General features: G+C 37.9%; 1 long non-coding RNA gene across 1 annotated transcript; it reads left to right on the forward strand.

Moving 5' to 3' along the window:
- The first annotated feature begins 2276 nt into the window (after nucleotides 1–2276).
- LOC147615627 (uncharacterized) lies at nucleotides 2277–2763 on the forward strand. Its single transcript, XR_015262601.1, has 3 exons — nucleotides 2277–2308; nucleotides 2376–2459; nucleotides 2556–2763. It is a non-coding gene; the product is annotated as an uncharacterized LOC147615627 (long non-coding RNA).
- Nucleotides 2764–13039: the final 10276 nt, after the last annotated feature.

Below are 13039 nucleotides of genomic sequence, written 5' to 3' on the forward strand. Positions count from 1 at the left end.
CTTGAAGGTGAGAAATCATCATGGATAAAACTAATTCCTGTTGCCAAGCCATGAAGGAGATTAAGAAAGAAAGGAGATCGATGGAAGTAAGATTACTGTGAGCGACAAGTAAAAGTTACGACTTATATAAAGGAAGGAGCTAGCGTAACTTAGAAGCCAACGGTATCTTGCCACCACTGAAGTTTTACCGTCTTTCCCTGATTTGGGTTTGGCACATTTTTCTATAGAAGGCATTAAGAACTTTGAGATGAAGAGATAAAAGAAGTTCGTAGGCTAAGTCACCTACTTTCTTTGGTCCGCAATATTTGGGGGATAACTACTTATACTCCCCTAGAGATAAAGAAATTCTTTTGGTCCGTATTCAAATGAAGACTATATCTGCTTCTTTGAATTCTCTGACTGTCCTCTTCTTATCTGTATATTGTTTCTGTCGATCCTGGGCAGCGTTTATATCTTTATGAATTGCCTGCATCTGTTGCTCTATGTCGCCAAGCCTTTGACTGGTCATCTCGACCCTAATCAATGGTTCGGACCTGGTTAATGGAGTTAAGCAATCTTGTCCGAGAGACGGACCCTGATTAGATTGGTATGAAGGAATTGGTCTCTGAATTTGGGTTCTAGACTTCCCTGTGCCCTTTTCATGGTAGGAGTCGGGCAGTCTTTTAATTGATGACCAAAACCTTGGCATCCAAAACACCGGTTCTCACTTCTGAACTCATTGTTCTGAATCCTTAAAACAGGTGGGCTCCTGAGAAGTATTATGGGGAAAGTGTATTCCCTTTTTAAACAGAATCTTTCTTTTATTTTAGAGAGGGAAGGGAGATTCTTACTCCTGCATACCTCGAAGGCTGGGGGAGGAATCTTACATTCTACCCCACTTAAAAAGTGCGAGATGTCCTCATCTCGCAAAGTAGAGGACAACTCTTTTTCTTAAGATCCAATTTATTCTAGGGTTCCTTATATTCTGGTCAACCCAACAAAATACGGGGATAATTATCCCTTAAATAGAACTCATCATTAAATAATAATTCATTCAAATCATATCATTCATCTCTTTAACACGATAATGGTCCATTAGACCGAAAAATTTCTTTATGAACATTCCTCCACGAAAATTTCAGACAAGTAAGTTCTCAATTTGTCATCCCTTAACTTGATCTATCGTGTCAAGTGTTAACAGTAGCAATTTGACAACACAATCCACTAATCTCATAGTCATTAGGGAAAAAGGGAGCTCATTTTGGGGCCTTTTAGGATTTGGAAAAATAGTCTCTCAACCAATGAAGAGAGGGCCAACGTAACGTTGAAATTTCACCAAAAACAAGTGAAAATAAGAAAAACAAATAGTACTTTATGTTCGTAGAAGCGTGCCATAGTTAATGTTCAAGATACTATAACGATTTTGAGTCTGACAAGGTCTTTTAAAAAAAAAACTAAAGATACTATCACGATTTTGAGTCTGACATTGATGTCTTTTTCAAAAAAAACTACTTACTGAAACTAGGTTTCCCTCCCAAACTACTCTCCCCTCCCAAACTAGTCTTCCGGCGCCCTTCCTTCTCTCTCTCACCTGCTCTCTTCCAACCTTCATCTTGCTGCTAGAGGCATGGCTAGCCCTCCAATTTGAAACATTCAAGGACAAAAGTTTGCGTTCTTTGCCAAAATGATTCTCATGCTTGTATTTCTTTATTTTTATCTATACGGTTTTTAATTATTTTCAATGTTCAATCTTTGAATCAGATCCACTCGCCTGTATACTTTGAGTGCCGACACGATAGTGCAACTGCTGCATATCCTTATACGAAATGAGCACTTTGCTTCGCCAAGATGAGCACTTTCATTTTATAAGCGCTTCCATTTTAAATTGTATTGTTTTGTAAAAGGTACCTGCTTTTGATTTTTCTGATGCTCAAATTTTAGATTGGATTGTATTCGACAGGTTTGGAAGAAGCCTGCTTTTGATTTTTTTAATGCTCGAAATTTAGATTGGATTGTGTTCTCGACAGGCTTGGAAGGAGGTAGTGGTGAGGACAACCCAAAAAGCCACAAATATCTAGGTGTTTTCTTAACTTTTACCTTAGTCCTGTTGCCATGATTGAAAATAAACTTGTTCTGTTAGATCAAGACCTAAACGGGGTTTGCTCCTGACAATGTATCAATTGACATTACTGTGAATGAGAATGGAAACTTGGTGAGTTTTATATCAGTCAGACAGAAATGTACACTTGCTCAATTGCGGCACGACATTCATATGGAGGCAAACAGAACAATTTCAGCAAGATTTGCATTCGTGCTCAACAACAAGAAGGTAAACTTACTGTGTTTATTTAATTCATTAATCAACTCTAGTGATTTTTTAACAACCATCTTAACAGGTTCTTCAAAGGAGGGAAAGTATAATTCAATGCGGAGATATCCCCGATGGGATTATTGACATCCAGCTAAATTGATCATTGGAGGTACTAAAGAACATATATTTTGTTCAGTTTTTCTACACTGCTATGAAAGTCAAATAATATATTGATTCTCAAACCTTATCAACCCTTTCTCTCTAGGTTGCTGTGGAGACAACAATTGATGATGTGGACGGTCCTGCGAGGGAAAGCTCTTGCATTGAGTCTACAAATGCTTTTTTTTTTGTGACAGTCAGACACATTGGACTGCTCAACATTCTTTGTAAGCTCGAATGAAGAGCGAGTACAGGAAAGAGTCAATGACCTTTTGGTCCTCGGCTGGGATCTGTACAATGACATTGTTAATAAAGTGATCAATTTTATTCCAAATGTCTACATGCTTTCAAAGTGTCTCTCTCTCTTTGTACATTTATAAATATCATGTCAAGTCTATGGAGATAGAGGGTATCAGTTGCAAAACATCTTTCATTTGATTAATAGATTACTAGATTCAAAGAAGTCCATACATATAATCATCCCAAATGATCTTGTAGCTGCTCTTGGTTAGGATCTCCACTTGTTAAGATTTACAATGACATTGTTAATATATTGATCAATTTTAAACCAAATTACTACATGCTTTCTCTCTCTCTCTCTCTCTCTCTCTCTCTCTCTCTCTCTCTCTCTCTCTCTCTCTCTCTCTCTTTTCATACATTTAAATCTATTTATAAATATCATGACAAGTCTATGGAGATAGAGGGATTCATTTGCAAAGCATCTTCCATTTTCATTTTATACATAGTCATCCCAAATCATATAAGCATCACTAGATTAAAAGAATGTTATACAAATAATCATTCCAAATCATCCCAAATGATCATCAGGTTGTCCTTGGTCAATATCCCCACTAAGATCCGAGGTCTCCACTGCATCTTCAAGGTCTTCAAGGCCTGGGATCTGGAAGCTCTCCACTCCAAGTCCACTTGGTTGTTTGTCCTCCTCATCCTGTTCCTGACCAGCAGCTGCCTCTTCAACTTTTGTTTGCTGCTCCTCCACCTTTTCCTTTACAAAATTTGGTGGGATACCTACATCTCCATGTCCTTGTGTCTTCTCCTCCAAATCATCTGCATCTAGATGAATGACACCACCATGGTCTTTAGAACTCTCACCAACCTCAAATGTATCTTGCACAGCTGGTTTGGAGGAGGGATGGTTCAAGAGCTTCAAAATTGTGTCTGCTCTAAAACTATACACATAGTCAAAGCCAAAGCTGTCTTTCCTCATCTGCAATAAAAGACATGAGCATTTACATATACTTCTAACTACTTTGTGCCACTATAAATTATATTTAAGAGAGGAATAAGCTTCTTACAATATCTGGCTGATGAAGCTCAAAGTAGCTTGCAAGCACGTACTTAGCATGGATCAATAGTCTCTAGCCACAACTATTTGGATCAACTTGTTGTGGAGCCTGAAAATTTGAAAAGATAGGTTAGAAATTAAAGATTGAAACAAATCAAAAATAAAACTGAAATAAGGATCCTTATAAGGAAAAGATTTCTACCTCTAAAACTGCTGGTTCAATTGAATCTAAAAGATTCACATTTGGGGGGCAATGGTCAAGAGCATCTAGCAATCTAGCAGTTATTTGCATGAAAACGCGATATGGGCAGTATGGAAATCTAAACGGCCTCTCCTCGCATTTTCATGCAAATTTAAAACTTTCCTAAATTTAGGACCTTTGCAGCAATCTGGATCTATTGGCATGGCATCACAGGCCAATTGCACCCTTTGGAATGCATCAAAAGTCCCCAAAGTGACATAAAAAAATTTCATACAGACATTTGATTGAAAACGCAATTATGCTACTTCAAAAACATCAAACACTCTCCCTCGCATTTACATGCAAATCTTGAGATTTTATACCTGAGGATGGTGTTGCAAATTATGAAGAGGGTTTATTTCATGCCTACATCAAGGAAATTCTGTCTCAGATTGTGTGAAACAAATATGAGAACTTTTGGCTTTCCTACTGGTCTGTTCTTGTAACTGTATGGAAAGACAAAAAAATTGTAGTTGTAGAAACCGAAACTTGGAAGAACAGGTCATGAAATGCTTCAGAAGTCCTCAGTGTGTAAAGGAAAAGGCCAAAATGCAGATTTGCATGAAAACGCGATTATGACACTCAAGGAAGAGCAAACACGAGTCCTCGCGTTTTCATGCAAATTTGTATGATGAGCAGGAAATAACCAAAAGGGCAATCCCTCAGCCCTATTCTTGAGATCTTCTACTTGATCATGTTGTAAAAAATATGTAAAGGGTGTCTTGCATGCCTACAAAAAGGAACTTTGGGCTTTCCTAATGGTTTGTGTTTGTAAGTGTATGGAAAAACGAGGCCATTTCAATGATGTAGATTTTGGCTATTCCCCATTCAGACAGAAACTTGTTTGAATAGTTAAAAGTATGCAGGACAAGAAAGTTTGAGTTGTACTAACCTGCAGGCTATCTCTGGATGTGCTAGACGATGAAGGTGCTGCCTCTGTAGTCTGAGTAATGCTTCTCTGTGGTCTTAGTGGTGCCTCTGTAGTCTCAGTGATGCCTCTGTAATCTGAGTGTACTCTGTGATGAAGAGGATGCTGATGATGGAGAGTAGGAAGGGAGACACTCTAATAAATACCACATGTGCGGGGTAAAAGTCGTATCTCACACTGTGGGTGGGACCCACGCACCCTAGGAAATTGAATTCTAACATGTCTGGATGTGACCCTTACTGCCTTGGAATTTGTGCCATTTATAAATGCTTCTTGGATTCCCTCCTGCGCCTCACTCTTCCCTGCTCAGCCCACACTTCCTTGCATACTTTCTTTCTCCTCCTCATCATCCATCCTCATCCTTCCCACTATGCACGAGGGTCAGCAAGACAGCTCCGAAAGCATGGAGAAGAAGAAAATAGGTCAGAGTTGTAGGTTTTTCAATGTTATTCTATATCTATGTATGCTGTTCTAGATCTATGTTCTCTTAACCGAGTTAAATTTCTTGACAGTCCCTTCCTACAAAGATCGACTCACTCATCTACACATGAATTCCCTGCATGATGCATGATCCAATGACCTGGTGTTTGCTAGGACACAAGAGAATGTCTGGAGGGTTATTCAGATGTCCCTATTTCTTCCTTTGAAAAATTTGCATGAAAATGCGTAGAGAGAGTTTTAGTTTTCCTAAAGATCCCATATCGCGTTTTGTTGCTAATTTTCTGTCTTAGTGCAGTTTGTCAAAATTATCACCTTAATGTCATGAATTTTGTTGAGAAATAATATATCAAGCTGCATTTATGTTAATAGAGGAATTAGCATGAAAACGCGTAGAGACTGTTTTGCTTTTCCCTAAGAACCCATATCGCATTTTCTTGCTAATTTTAGTTTTTATACCGCTCTTTCACATGCTTTACATTCAATGTTCATATAAGAGCAATACTTTTCTGTGCAGAATTTGGTGATTCTGACATCGCAGACGCGTCCGGAACGGCCGAAAACCCCAAAAACGGCACTGGAAACGCTGGAATCGGACATCCGGAGGCCCGGAAACGGCCAAAAAAGGCCCCAAAACTGGATTTGCAGAAAAACGCGATTTGGTACCTTCTTCCCGGGAAGAAGGTACCAAATCGCGTTTTTCTGCAAATCCAGTTTTGGGGCCTTTTTTGGCCGTTTCCGGGCCTCCGGATGTCCGATTCCAGCGTTTCCAGTGCCGTTTTTGGGGTTTTGGGCCGTTCCGGACGCGTCTGCGGTGTCAGAATCATCAAATTCTGCACAGAAAACAATTTTTTTAAAGATTCAAATTGGATCACCTTATTAATGTGACACGCTTCTACGAACATACAGTACTATTTCTTTTTCTTATTTTCATCTTCTTTTGTTGAATTTTCAACATAACGTTGGCCCACTCCTGATTGGTTGAGAGCCTATTTTCTCTCTCTTCTAAAAGGCCCCAAAATGAGCTTCCTTTTTTCCTAATTAGTAGTTTCTCAAAATTGACACCTTCCTGACCTGGATTTGGGTGTGAGGTGGTCATGTGACCCTTTGCACACCTTTCATGATGCTGAATACTAAGTTATCTTGCAGTCGAAGATACTCGAGTTTTATGGTTTAACATTTGAAGAGTGGAAAGGCATTTTGATATTTGTTATCAAATTGGACGAGTGCGAGCTGGTAAAGGAGAAAAAAATGAAAAGGGTTACTATTACATTAATGAATCGAGCACTTGATACATCATTGACTGAAGTGAGTTCAAAGTATTTCAGTGTGTGCAATCTGAAAAACACATATGGTGGTTAGGCTCCGTTGAGGTATGCTAACATTTTGGTTTTGTAATCACAGGTATAAGACCATGAAACACTAAACTGGGTGTTTATCCACACAAAAATACCAATAATATTCAAAAGGCAAGTGCAAGGAGAGCATCTCCATGTTGCAGGCAAAGGTGACTTTCAAGTGGAGTGGCATATGGCAGGTGATCTGAAAACCCTTAAGTGCATGTATAACATAAGTAAAGGAGGCAACTCAAAGTCTCCTTGTCTTTACTGTAAAAAATCAGCTCAGGTTTTCAGATCACCTGCCATATGTCTTTATGGATTATGTCAAGAAGAGTTTCAAGGATTAATTATGGATTATGGAAGCAAGTCCATAATGCGATCAAAGATCATGAGGCAGATGGGGAAGCACGAAACGTGAAAGCAGAGGTGTGGAGGTCTCTTGATCAACTATTCATGTTCTGTGACAATGTGGCATGGAAGAAGAGTGATTGCCAAAACTTTGAAGAGGCAGTTAAACATTTCGGAAAGTCCATGAAAGACGCGTGGACAGCCTGTAGCATAACTCACTACATGGTAGGGTTCTCTCTTTCTTTTTTTTAAATCCTTGTTCCTCTTTTCTTTGTTCACTAACTATGCGTTGTTATGTCTTTGTGAAAACATCATATTATCCACAACCACCTTCCCTATTTTGTCAAAAAGTATGGATGCCCTGCAATTTGGTCCACCCAAGGCATGGAAAAATCACACTATATGGCACGTAATGCGTTTTTCAGACATACACAACACTACGGAGGGAGTCATAAGGCAAACAGTATGAAAGAAGTCTTCCAATGGTTTTACCGAGGCGGCATACTACAGAGGCTTCATGTTAAAAGAAAAGTTGCCAGCTCCAAAGTCAAGCTTGCTTTCATTCTAGCCTAGAAGCAAAGAAGAAGACAAATTTTAGATAATTCTAGCGCAGCAGGCAGACATATGCAATGGAGGAATTCAAAGATATTTGTAAATCATAAATGGACAAGTATACAATTATAGCAGTTTATAAACCTTGGTGTGTTTTGAGACCCAATCAATGCTTTGGTGTTATGTTTACATGTGATCTATCAATGGGTCAGCAAGCTCATGGTTCTATTGATGCTTGCTAATATGGCAATTGAGGGGTCCCCTTTAGGGGCAAGGGCCCTATTAGCAAGCATCAATAGATTCAATCAATACTACTTAATTTAGAGACTCACCTGTATTGATGATTTCCAATGTCCATTTAGTCTTTTGCTAGAAGACATCATTAAAGATAAATAAATACTTACTGAAATGGAAACAAGTAATTCACAAGGGAGAGCAATAATTTGAAAAGCAATAGCATATTTATACAAATAATACCAGACATCAGAAACTTTATCGAATACACAGTGCTTCCCTTGCCACCATGATAGATGTCTTCTATATGGATATATTGTCCAATATAATCATCTATATTTTCATTCAAAAGGCCTCTTAACTTTCACACAGTTGGGTTTGGTAGTAAAACACGTTTAATCCTTTGATCTTTTAAATTTGAGGATATCGCATTGAAAATAGAACTATATCCTTTCCGGCTAACTCCACTAACATCAAGAGCCTCTTGAATTGTATTGGCATCAACTTTATTATTGGATATAAAGTTCTCTACAACATTGCGTTTGATTGTTTTGAACTTTTTTCCCTCAGTCAAACCTTTTGCAACACCAGTAGAAAGTAATCCTTTCATTTGCTTTACAGGAAGAAGATTGGGATCCATGTTTTCTTTCGCAAGCTCCAATAGTTTCCTACAATAACAACACAATGATGGCTATATGATTGAATACCTCAGTTCTTGTGTTGCATGAATGGAAGAAATAGACATATTCATTTGAAAGCGCTTTTGATAATACAAAAGAAAAATATTCAAATTAACCTTGCTTTGCTGGTTTCTTCGCTTGCATCCACCAGTGCCAGCCTTCAAATTTGCAATGTTTTTTATTTTCCTACTTCGATTTTTGTCTCCTAGTACTGTCCTCTTTCTTCTTGCTCTTGTCAACTCTTTCTTAGTCTTCGAATGCTCTTCTATTTCATTCTGCAACTGCTTTTCCAAGTTTACACGAATGGCTATCTCCTGTATTTTGGCCACCCTTTCTTGTACATACAATGTTTTATACGTTTCTGCCAAGGCAGACTGTGCCAAAATATAACCATGAAGTTCATTTTGTCCATCACCCACCACGAACCTTAGTAGTGTAGTTGGATTGACAAACGGAGGTGTAGAGTCTTTCACTGGACATTTTGGGTATATGCCACCATCGCACCATAAGTTAATGTGTTGCAAGCCTTCTCTTCTCATGTTTTCCCGTTGCTGAGCATTCAACAGTGCACCCTTTCGTTTCTGTGCTGGAGCATATTGTTCCTCTAAGTCAATATGAAGATGGTGGAATCGCTTCTTCTGAGATTGTTCTTCACTAGCATCGGCCATTCCTTGAGCTTCTGAGGTTGCATCTTTGCCAGTTAATCTCATATGCTTTTTGTAACTCGAATTGTTGAAGTGTGGCGGTATCTATCCAAATATTCAAAAAAACAAGCAATCACCAAGTTGAGTGATGGACTCTTTATGAGAGGCTTAAACAACACGTTGTCAAAAGAGATGCGAAATCTACGGGAAACAAAGAAATCTAAGAATGTATTTAATGCAATATCTTGTTAGTTATGTAAAATATTATCTTATTCTTTTTTAAAGTGACAGATGTGCAGTCCTTACTGACAGTATTGAACCACGTTTCCGTATTTTACTATTTTTCATGTCTTTTGGGAGACAAATAAATGAGAAAATAGCGAATTTCTTACAGGGCCCCAAAATGAGCTCCCTTTTTCCTAATGGATTTGCTGAAATCATTATCATCATACTAGTTATGAATATCATCACAGGAACTCGTCCCAATCATCCACATTGTGGTTTCGCTCAGTTTATTACATTTCAACCCATTTTCAGGGATCATCGTTTTTCAATCAGAATCCCAATCAATTTATCAGTTCGCAAACAGAATTAAAAATCATATCAACCACATTCGAATTCATCAACTGGATAGCATTAATGCTTATAATTTCAAGCCTTAGATTTACTCGTATATACTGTCGGTAAAGAGCTGCAGTTACACCCTCGGTATATACGGTTAGTCATGATACTTGGAATTATAAGGTAAATACTATCATGTCTAAGCCTCAAGCAAGTCAGGGTTCCATATAATTGCGGTACTTTCATTTGAAGACCCAATTATTAATTTGCAAAATTAGTTTGAATATCAATTTGTATGAATTAAATCACACAATTATAACCTTTTTGTGCTACTTGATAAATTTTTGACATACTTGGCTTTTCAGTTGATCTTTATTAGCCAATTCGCTCTAATACCAACTGTGAGATCCCTGTCCCCACCGAGCAATGGATTCGGGGTACTAGCAGCGGAAGTAGCACTTCTCGTGCGGGACAGGGGTCTCACACTCGGGGCCTCGTCCACGGATATCCGGACAAGAGACTAATCCGTCGGTTTTTCCAAAACGGAACCCGAAAAAACTTCCCGTACCCGGAAAGCACGGGCGATTCCACCAGGATAACTTTTTACTCTAACGTAGTCAAGATCATTACTGATCACGCTGATCCGACTGCACCTATAAAGATACTCGATCAGATCAAGGAAGAAACTTGCACTTGGATCATTGGGATCAATGCATTTTTCCCCATCAAGAGGCACAGCCGTTGAACAATTACTATCCGAGATTTACTTTATCTATCGTAATAACAGAAATTGAGTCTTGATTTACGGATCCATCAGTCCAGCCTAACCCCATCCAGTCCTATGGGTTAGCCAACCGCCCAACCACTGTAGTGATGGGATCCAATTAAGAATTTGGTTAGGTTTTGTCCCGGGTACCAAGGAAAAGAGTTCCAAGGCCCCCTAGCCGGAACCAGAACGCTCACCACCTGTTCACTCAGGGGCCTTTTCCATAGTTCCTATCTCATAGTAACCGGTAATATATTCATATAATAGAATGGAATCTCCGTGGAAGATCAGCAAGATCAACCCACAGATCCATATAAAAGAGCCATGGACTCATCCGTTGAGGACCAGCAAGGTCAATCAACCAGATCCATGCCCGGTTTCAGAAAACAACTCTTACTCCTTGTTCCAATATCTTCCACGATGCACGTGTGGGTATCTTCGGTGACCCAGAGCCCGAGCACCGTATGGTCAGCACCCTCTAGGATCCTTCGCAAGTGACCTAGCGCTTCATTCATAGGCCACTTCCTTGGTCCCTCATCCACCATACCGGAAGCTCACCATTTAAATCGAACCGAGGCTGGTCAAGACCTCGATCGACCTTGCTACGCGAGACGTCCTCCATTGACTCTCCGCCAGCAGTTGCAACTTTATCAGTTCGGTCTTCATGACCTTAATCCTCAAGACGGTCAAAATGCTTCCCCAGCATTCTTGACATAAAACAGTCATTTACAAACAGTCACAAATATAGTTTCTATAACGAACTCTCGTCTTTCCACATTATCCACTCTCGGACCACATTACTTATTCCACATTCCATTCAATGTGTACTCGTTCTCATCCATTCACTCATATAGACTACACATTATCTCACATACACCTTCATATTCATTATTCTACATACATATCCATGTTCGTACGTCCACATCATACATCCAATTTCACATTCATACATACGCATCTACATGCATACATCCACATCCACATTCATACATCCATACTTCCATTTCCACATCCACACATCCACATTCACATTCATACATCCACATTCACATGCATACATCCATTTTCACATCCTCATTCATACATCCACATTCACATACATACATCCACATCCGTATCTACATCCATACATGCACATCCACCTCTTCATTCACATTCACATCCATACATCCACATCCACATACATACATCCATTTTCACATCCTCATTCATACATCCACATCCATATCCACATACATCCATTTTTCACTTCCTCATTCATACATACATACATCCATTTTTCACTTCCTCATTCATACATACACATCCACATACATACATACACATCCGTATCTACATCTATACATCCACATCCACATCCACATTCACATTCATACATATACATCTACATGTATACATCCACATCACATTCATACAACCATATTACATCCATTCTCGTCCTAACACATCCCATATACATCTTAACACATCCTAACTCATCTTAACACATTCTATCACATCTCATACACATCTTTTCACATCTCATACACCTCTTATCACATCCTTTCACTTTCCATACGCATCTTATCACATCTTATCACATCTCATACACCTCTTATCACATCTTATCACATTTCATATCTTTTTTTAAGAGAATTCTTATATTTGATATAAGATTTCTCTACACATTTATTTATGCATAAATTCCATTTAAGGAGACTAACACTTTCGAAATAAAAATCAATCTTTTATGCATCTTCTTATGCATAAATTCAATTTGATAGGAATTACACTTTTAGAATAAAAGAATTTCTCTTATGCATAAAATCCATTTATGATGAAAATCACACTTTTAGTATAAAAAGAATATCTTTTATGCATACCTCTATGCATGAAATCCAAATATAATAAAAGTTACACTTTTATAATCAAACAATCAATTTTTATGCATACCTCTATGCATGAAATCCAAATATGATAAAAGTCACACTTTTATAATAAAATAATCAACTTTTATGCATACCTCTATGCATGAAATCCAAATATGATAAAAGTCACACTTTTATAATAAAATAATCAACTTTTATGCATACCTCTATGCATGAAATCCAAATATGATAAAAGTCACACTTTTATAATAAAATAATCAACTTTTATGCATACCTCTATGCATGAAATCCAAATATGATAAAAGTCACACTTTTATAATAAAATAATCAATTTTTATGCATACCTCTATGCATGAAATCCAAATATGATAAAAGTCACACTTTTATAATAAAATAATCACTTTTTATGCATACCTCTATGCATGAAATCCAAATATGATAAAAGTCACACTTTGATAATAAAATAATCAACTTTTATGCATACCTCTATGCATGAAATCCAAATATGATAAAAGTCACACTTTTATAATAAAATAATCACTAAGTTTTATGCATACCTCTATGCATGAAATCCAAATATGATAAAAGTCACACTTTTATAATAAAATAATCAACTTTTATGCATACCTCTATGCATGAAATCCAAATATGATAAAAGTCACACTTTTATAATAAAATAATCAA

Source organism: Cibotium barometz, chromosome 39 (assembly GCF_041138505.1).
Source record: "Cibotium barometz isolate CiBa-2024 chromosome 39, ASM4113850v1, whole genome shotgun sequence".
Classification (NCBI taxonomy): domain Eukaryota; kingdom Viridiplantae; phylum Streptophyta; class Polypodiopsida; order Cyatheales; family Cibotiaceae; genus Cibotium; species Cibotium barometz.